Source organism: Berghia stephanieae, chromosome 8, assembly GCF_034508935.2.
Source record: "Berghia stephanieae isolate SIO BIC M18660-M18661 chromosome 8, UCSD_Bste_1.3, whole genome shotgun sequence".
Classification (NCBI taxonomy): domain Eukaryota; kingdom Metazoa; phylum Mollusca; class Gastropoda; order Nudibranchia; family Aeolidiidae; genus Berghia; species Berghia stephanieae.
The window spans coordinates 8,494,140-8,504,047 of record NC_088367.1 but is presented as its reverse complement, the minus strand read 5'-3'; the positions used below and the strand labels follow the sequence as shown (position 1 = coordinate 8,504,047).

Here is a 9,908-nt window from a genome sequence, read left to right as displayed (position 1 = left end):
AAACCAATCTAGTTAAAATTCTGTGTTGGGTTAACTAACGTACTGACATTTAATACTTGCGGCTATGTGGTCTTGTGGTATGATACTCGCTTTCGGATCGGAAGGTCCTGGGTTCGAGCATCGCTCGGCGTATAGTTGAGTCCTTGGAAAAGGCTCTTTACTCACATTCTCTCACCGCATCCAGGTGTAAAATGAGTACTCGGCCGTTAAGAAGCGTTGTCTCTGTCGGATAAAATGTATTATCGCATAACAGGCGTCATGTCCCGTCCTACATGTTAAACTGGTAGCTGATGGCCAGCCTTTGAGCACGTTTAGTGTATATTGCGCAATATAAAAGCTCAATAAAAAAATATTTGAAATTTTTGCTTACGACGATAGTTTTGTGAAATCAACTATCTACGATTTTCTGTGCGCAATCGAACACGGTCAGTGAACCCTCTTTCATGTTTCAGGATCAAGTATGAGTTTGATGTTCTTTTAACTTTTAGCCCTAATAAGCCCTAACGTTCTATATATCCACATTTCACAACCATCCATACTGCCGTACTCTGGGAAAAAAACCCATATTTTAAAATTTGGCCAGAAAAATTGTCATTCAAATATCAATCGATTTAAATGACCCTCATCTTGGCAACAAAAACAAAACAAAATAAAACTCTCAAAACTTGGATTTCACGATGTCCCTGGTTTGAGAGTTTTTACCAGGATGAGGGTCATTTAAATCGATCGATATTTGAAGGACAAGTTTTCTGGCCAAATTTTAAAATACGTGTTTTTCTTTTTGTTTTTTTTTTCCGAGTATGGCACTTAACTGGATAATTTGGGAGAATAAAATATAAATATTGATAGAAACAAACAAAGGTAGGACAATAAAATTCTGTGCCCTGTTATCGTTTTCAGTCACTGGAATAGTTTGTGGACAAGTGGAACGGTTACATTCTATCTTCACAACTCTGCTAGAGGAAATAAATCGTTAAAATAATCAATTTTGTCATCAATGCGTAAGTATAGTACTTGAAATAGGGAATGAGATTAGCGGAAGAGTAGCGTCCCTTGATTGGACGTCACCCATAGTCTGTGACGGCACCGGCGGAAAAGTTATTAGAGAGAGAACGTCATGATGGTTGTGCGCATGCGTCTCTCGTCCTCCATTTCCCAAAATGGCAGGCTTACCAAGCAGAAAAATTGATTTTAAAAAAACTCAAACAAGCTCTCTACAAAACAACTTTATGTTCTTGTTCATTAACACAAAGATCTCTCATTGTGGTGTGCAAAATAAATCTGAATAAGAAAAAAATATACTTTTCTATCTATATTGTATCGTATAATAATTGAGGAAATCGTATCGTATCTTATAATATTATGATAAAATTCACTCTGTTATCTGGTCAAGGCAGACGAGAATAATCAGAGTGATTTGGAGCGTCACAAATAATATAGAATTGTACCTTATAAACTTGTGTAAAGCATGTGTTTCTGTCAGTATTTATGTTCAATAAACCAGGTGGTAGGTTATTTATGAGACATTCTAGACAAATGATATTAAGACATTCGAGGTAGTAAATCATTATATTTATTATAAAAGAGATGTCTTGTTATAATATTCTTCCGTTGTGTTTACAAGGCGTCTCCGACCGTTGTGTTTACAAGGCGTCCCCGACCGTTGTGTTTTACAAGGCGTCCCCGACCGTTGTGTTTACGAGGCGTCTCCGACCGTTGTGTTTACGAGGCGTCTCCGATCGTTGTGTTTTACAAGGCGTCCCCGACCGTTGTGTTTACGAGGCGTCTCCGATCGTTGTGTTTTACAAGGCGTCCCCGACCGTTGTGTTTACAAGGCGTCTCCGACCGTTGTGTTTTACAAGGCGTCCCCGACCGTTGTGTTTACAAGGCGTCCCCGACCGTTGTATGTTTAACAAGCTTTAGGCTTTATTATAGGATTATTGGATATTAACTCAAAGTGAGGATGGACAATAATTTACAGATGCACTTTTTATCTATACAAATATAATTGTGTTATATATATATATATATATATATATATATATATATATATATATTATATATATATATATATATATATATATATGAAGGTTGTTTTTCCTAAACTCGTTAAGTCGATTTGTCTAATTTTTGAGATTTTCCATCCATGAGATAAATTGAAATGTAAATTTTATTTTAAACATCAAATGGCACAAGAATTGCCCTGTTGTGTGAATTTGAAGTTTAAATACGATAAAATAATAGACCGAATAATAAATTATAGGGGAAATAATCATCAATATCTCAAAATGGAGAAACATGGAGTAAGGGAGTTTTGAAAAAGCACTATATATATATATATATATATATATATATATATATATATATATATATATGTGAATATTTGGACGTCCATTTTGAATGTATGCACTGCAGACAGGTTTTTGAATTGTTTAAGAGACCATTCGAAACAATAAGGAAATACGAAAGAGTGCAGAGAGAGCCATCATATTCTCTGAAAGCGAGTGTCTTTCCTATGTGCGGCTTTGTGTTATAATGTGAAGCAAGTACCATTTTACACAATATTCTTCTTTTATTCTCAATCAAAACAGCTTCCAACTTATAATGTTACGACCGCTTTTGATTGGCTACTTGGTTGTTGCCAAGGCCTTAAGCGTCCATAGCAACAGGGGCTCTGAAATCTGTGGTGATCCGACGGGCTACAACTGCTTGTTCAAATCAAATGAGGTGGAGATTTCTAATCGTCAGGTGTATTTTGATAACGCCCTGCCATCTTATCTCACCGGAACTTTGGTAAGTGTCACATTCCTACGGACTGATAATTTAGTAAGTATCGCTATGTGTGGCTTTGTAATCTCGTGGCCCGATGTATGGTTATGTGAGTCTTTGTAATCTTGTGGCCCGATGTATCGCTATGTGAGGCTTTGTATTCTTGTGGCCCGATGTATCGCTATGTGAGGCTTTGTAATCTTGTGGCCCGATGTATCGCTATGTAGGATTTGTAATCTTGTGGCCCGATGTATCGCTATGTGAGGATTTGTAATCTTGTGACCCGATGTATCGCTATGTGAGGATTTGTAATCTTGTGACCCGATGTATCGCTATGTGAGGATTTGTAATCTTGTGGCCCGATGTATCGCTATGTGAGGATTTGTAATCTTGTGACCCGATGTATCGCTATGTGAGGCTTTGTAATCTTGTGGCCCGATGTATCACTATGTGTGGCTTTCTAATCGTGTGGCCCGATGTATCGCTATGTGAGGATTTGTAATCTTGTGGCCCGGCACCCGACTTCAGACCGGTAGGTCTCCGGGTCGTGTCTCGCTTTGGGCGGCGCAAACTGGAGTCATCAAAAAAGGCCATTTTACTCACATTCTCGCACCACACTCAAGTGTAAAATGAATACCTGGTCGTTACCGGCGTTGTTTCAGTCTCAAACAAATGGTAACACCCCCCCCCCATAGGCTTCCCATAGGTGTCGAGTTATGTATTTTGTATAGTCCTAAATTATCCATGACGAGTTTGTGTCTATGGCAATTGTTTATTTAAAGAGATCATTTTATAGTTTCCATCCATTGAATATCAATTAATTCTATCCTTATCGATCATGTTCAGTATTTTCCCAAAATGGCAGGCTTACCCAGCAGAAAATTGATTTTTAAAACTCAAACAAGCTCTCGACAAAACAACGTTATGTTCTTATTAATTAAATAAAGATCATTCTTCAAAGTTTGTAATGTACAAAGTAAATCTGAATAAGAAAAATATATATTGTGTCGTAAAAAATGTGACGATTTTGCTGCAGGTGGTACGGAGAGGGTTAATCTTTAAATAATGGCATCATTGTAGCAGTTTCTCTGTCATTTGGAATGTACCATTAGGAAGTGGTGCTTGAAACAGCAATGAATGAATTTCAAGAATCATCTTTACATATTATAATATTTTAAAAGTTTTCTATGGCATTGTACCTCGGTCTAACCTTTTAACGAATTTAACCTGAGCAGCGCTTATTAATAAACAAAAAGTTATTTCAACTGAAACAAAAATTTACAAAATCTACTTAAGAATACGTAAAAGTTGCATTCTTAAAATATGCGACTGTTTCAAGCCATATTACCGCTACCACAGGGATAATTTGGAAAGAACAAGATGAGCAAAAACATTTAAATTGTAAGATCCAGATCGCATTCTTTTGTATTTTGCATTGATACGCTATCAATTTTAATTAATGGGAAAGGAAAAACATCCATCACAATTTAACAGCGTAACTTAAATATTTTCTATCTAGGATACCCAATAATATATAGGCTACTGTAGATAACTGTTGTGAAAGAGCATGGTGAATTTCTGGAACTCTGTGGTACAGAATATTCTCTCATTTCAGATTCGGAACGGAGCTGCCCTATTTGAACGGAAGCATCAGTCAGTGTCTCACGTCTTCGATGGTCTGGCCAAGCTTTCCAGCTGGAAATTCTTCTCCAATGGGACTGCATTTTTCTCAACACGTTTTGTTAGATCGGATTTTTATGACAAAACAATCCACCAAGACGTATACCCGCCATTTCTGCTGTTTGCGCCTCCAAAACCTAAATTTAACGCTGTTGATAGACTCAAATGCTTCAAGAACGGAATTGACAACTTGAATGTCAATGCTTATGATTTTCCATCAACAACGCAAGGGAAATCTTTCGGTGTTTTTGGAGACTATTGGGCTACATATCAAATTTCCCTTGGAGATCTGTCAACAGTAAACTACATCAAACCGAAACTAAAAAAGGGAAAGTTAACCTACATGGACATGCTTTCATCTGGCCACCCATTACCAGAACCTGGAACCCAAAACCGACTAACATTTCTTGTGCGTGAGAAGAAATATAAATCGAGATTCATGAAAAATCGCTTGGTTCTTGTGCGCATGTCTTCAATTTCAAAAAGAAGCGTCGTGGCCGAATGGAAAGAAAGAAAACCGATACCGTACATGCACTCTTTCTCGGTAACCCAAACCAAAGCAATCATGCTAGCGGGTCCTTATCAAAGTAATATCAAGTGCTTGATCAAAGTAGCAGCCCCTCTTCCGTGTATGTCATGGTTTGGAAAAAGTTCGTCCACGTTATATATCGCTGATCTCAAAACTGGAAAGAAGATGACCATAAAAATGCCTTCACTTTTCGTTCTTCATCACATCAACGCTTACGACTTGAACAAAGAGGAAATAGTCATAGATGTTGCTTCATACGACGACCCCGACATTGTCAACAAAGTCCTTATGCTGGATGTAGTCCGAGATTCTGAAAAACGAAATAAACTCTTCAGACCACCTGTAAACAAACGTCTTACCATCAACCTTAAAACGAAACAAGTGGAGATAACTAACCTAAGTACAGATAACAAAGTTACCGACGGTTTAGACATGCCGCCATAAATGAAAGGTACAGATCAAAGCCATACTGTTTCGTTTATGGCGTTACTGGTTTTGCTGATGGGAAAAGCTACACGTCCTCAGCCATCATCAAGAAGGACATGTGTAACGGTGGAACAGTGGTGGGCAAGCTACTCATCCCTTCCCACTACCCAGTAGAGCCAGCGTTTGTACCCAATCCACAGGGAACACAGGAAGACGATGGAGTTTTGCTGGTTCCGTTTCTTCGTGGAGAAGACGCTGTGACCTACTTGTCGGTGGTGGACGCTAAGACGATGTCAATCATCAGTAAGGCTGATATGCCTGACTACATCCCAATCTCTTTTCATGGAAGATTTTACAGTAACATTTATTGATTTGCTATATTATGAGAATCAGCCTGTACGTAACCACTAGTTTCTTTTTCATTAACTTTGCATGCTATGTGTTAATGTTGACTTGTAGCGGTTTGACGTTCTCTTGATTTCTTTTGTTCAGTTCTTTGATGTGCTGCATTCTTATTTTTTCTCATGTCTCACTTTCCAAAACATTTGAAATCAGAATTGCTTTATGGGTATATACAATAATATTTCTTTCACTTATCAGTTTTTGAATCCAAATTTCTCCAATGCGTACTTGCAAGCTTGTGCAGCTATTGTAAACATGTCAGAATTCCTTAAAGTAAAATTACAAGAATCTTGAATTCTTTCCTATTTCTCACAAACAATTTGCTGGTTAGCAAAATAAATTGACTCGTACACGCTCCTTACCCCCCTCTCTCTCTCTCTCTCTCTCTCTCTCTCTCTCTATATATATATATATATATATATATATATATATATATATATTATTCACTTACTTACTTAGGCCGCCCCTTGGGGCGCCCAACATGAGCCACAATTGTTTGTCATTCTGTCCTGTCCTCCATGAGTGTACGCAGCTCCCGGGTGTCATCTAGCAAACGGTTAATGTATATATATATATATATATATATATATATATATATATATATATATATATATATATATATATATATATATACGTTTGTTTCTACCCATACAACAGCATTCATCTTATTTTCTTCAATGTCTCTCCAGTAAATGGTATTTTCCTATAAGGACAAATGTCCATGTCACACAACTATTATTTGGACTCCAGATGTATCAGAAATACTTCCATGCCTGATGTTATTTCACCCAGCCAAAAGCATTTCTCTCCATCTTTGTGCAGTCTGTCTCTGGGTGAAATTTGGTTTACCTTTCCCTCCCCCCCCCCCTTCTCACCCTCAGTACACACAATAATTGTCAGTAGTTTCTTCAAGATAATATTATGTCAAATGTCATCTCTAATCACTTCATTTCTTGTCATTGTTAAATTCTCACTTCATTTTAGAACCATTCCTGATGAGAGCGAATGTTCGAAACAATATTGTAGAAGTTGATCATTATTATACTTGAATTTTTAAAAATTAAAATAGCTCCTTTTATCAAAAAGTTGAGCACTATTATTTCATGGTTTTTTGTTTATATATATATATATATATATATATATATATATATATATATATATATATATATATATATATATATATATATATATATCCGATCCGAGAGCGAGTGTCATCCACTAGACCACATAGCCGCACATATATATTTATTCCTTGACTTATCAGCCTTTTGCATCTCTGTCATCGGACTGGGACGCCTAAGCTGCTTCCACCAGGCGGTGCTTTAGTCTAACCAACGTTGTCGGTCCGAAGCAATGGTCTGAAGTGCCTGAAGATCCTCAACGGTGTTGAGATTCCGTTGCTGAATCTTCCAATGTTGATCCAGACTGTTAAGGCTTGTATTGGTCTTCCCCTCACTTTTAAAAATACATGGTCATTGCAATTCTGTCAGGAATGTTTGAATCTCGTCTTAGAAAATGTCCAAGAAAGACTCCATCTAGTTCCAGAATTTAAAGACCTGAACAAGACGTGTGTATGAAAGGTGCCAGACAAAGCAAGAAAGAAAAAGAAATGAAAAAAAAACATCCATAAATAAAACTTGGACCTTTAATTTTAACTCAGAGAGAGCAACTCAGTATACATAAATTGGTGATAATCCATATGCAGGCTCCACTTTACCGACTGACAGTAAACAGGGAGATATTCCATAAAATACAAGCGCCACTTCACTGACTATTTGTAAATAGGGAGATATTCCATAACATACAAGCGGCACTTCACGGACTATTTGTAAATAGGGAGATATTCCATAACATACAGGCGCCACTTCACTGACTATTTGTAAATAGGGAGATATTCCATAAAATATAGGCGCCACTTCACTGACTATTTGTAAATAGGGAGAGATATTCCATAACATACAGGCGCCACTTCACGGACTATTTGTAATAAGGGAGATATTCCATAACATACAGGCGCCACTTCACGGACTATTTGTAAATAGGGAGATATTCCATAACATACAGGCACCACTTCACTGACTATTTGTAAATAGGGATTTATTCCATAAAATACAGGCACCACTTCACTGACTATCTGTAAATAGGGATTTATTCCATAACATACAGGCACCACTTCACTGACTATCTGTAAATAGGGATTTATTCCATAACATGCAAGCGCCACTTCACTGACTATCTGTAAATAGGGATTTATTCCATAACATACAAGCACCACTTCACTGACTATCTGTAAATAGGGATTTATTCCATAACATACAAGCGCCACTTCACTGACTATTTGTAAATAGGGAGATATTCCATAACATACAGGCGCCACTTCACTGACTATTTGTAAATAGGGAGATATTCCATAACATACAGGCGCCACTTCACTGACTATTTGTAAATAGGGAGATAATCCATAACATACAAGCGCCACTTTACGGACTATTTGTAAATAGGGAGATATTCTATAACATACAAGCGCCACTTCACGGACTATTTGTAAATAGGGAGATATTCCATAACATACAGGCGCCACTTCACTGACTATTTGTAAATAAGGGGATATTCCATAACATACAAGCACCACTTCACGGACTATTTGTAAATAGGGGGATATTCCATAACATACAGGCGCCACTTCATTGACTATTTGTAAATAGGGAGATATTCCATAAATATACGGCCCACTTCACTGACTATTGTAAATAGGGAGTATTCCATAACATACAGCGCCACTTCACTGACTATTTGTAAATAGGGAGATATTCCATAAAATACAGGCGCCACTTCACTGACTATTTGTAAATAGGGAGATATTCCATAAATACAGCGCCACTTCACTGACTATTTGTAAATAGGGAGATATTCCATAAATACAGGCGCCACTTCACTGACTATTTGTAAATAGGGAGATATTCCATAACATACAGAGCGCCACTTACTGACTATTTGTAAATAGGGAGATATTCCATAACATACAGGCCCACTTCACTGACTATTTGTAAATAGGGAGATATTCCATAAAATAAGGCACCACTTCACTGACTATTGTAAATAGGGAGATATTCCATAAATATAAGGCGCCACTTCACTGACTATTTGTAAATAGGGAGATATTCCATAAAATATAGGCACCACTTCACTGACTATTTGTAAACAGGAGATATTCCATAAAATATAGGCACCACTTCACTGACTATTTGTAAACAGGGAGATATTCCATAAAATACAGGCCACTTCACTGACTATTTGTAAATAGGGAGATATTCCATAAATACAGCGCCACTTCACTGACTATTTGTAAATAGGGAGATATTCCATAAAATACAGGCCCACTTCACTGACTATTTGTAAATAGGGAGATATTCCATAACATACAGACCCACTTCACTGACTATTTGTAAATAGGGAGATATTCCATAAATACAGGCACCACTTCACTGACTATTTGTAAATAGGGAGATATTCCATAAATATAGGCACCACTTCACTGACTATTTGTAATACAGGGAGATATTCCATAAAATATAGGCGCCACTTCACTGACTATTTGTAAACAGGGAGATATTCCATAAAATATAGGCACCACTTCACTGACTATTTGTAAACAGGGAGATATTCCATAAAATACAGGCACCACTTCACTGACTATTTGTAAATAGGGAGATATTCCATAAAATACAGGCACCACTTCACTGACTATTTGTAATAGGGAGATATTCCATAACATACAGGCGCCACTATCAATGGACTATTTTGTAAATTAGGGAGATATTCCATAAATACAGGCACCACTTCACTGACTATTTGTAAATAGGGAGATTTATTCCATAAAATATAGGCACCACTTCACTGACTATCTGTAAATAGGGAGATATTCCATAAAATATAGGCGACCACTTCACTGACTATTTGTAAACAGGGAGAATTCCATAAATATAGGCACCACTTCACTGACTATTTGTAAACAGGGAGATATTCCATAAAATAAGGCGCCACTTCACTGACTATTTGTAAATAGGGAGATATTCCATAAAATAAGGCGCCACTTCACTGA

General features: G+C 37.1%; 1 pseudogene across 1 annotated transcript; it reads left to right on the top strand.

Moving 5' to 3' along the window:
- The first annotated feature begins 920 nt into the window (after positions 1–920).
- On the top strand, positions 921–6,179 carry LOC144978117 (beta,beta-carotene 15,15'-dioxygenase-like; annotated as a pseudogene). The gene is made up of 3 exons (XR_013646467.1): positions 921–1,001; positions 2,592–2,793; positions 4,385–6,179. The product of XR_013646467.1 is annotated as a beta,beta-carotene 15,15'-dioxygenase-like (transcript).
- The last annotated feature ends 3,729 nt before the right edge of the window (positions 6,180–9,908 follow it).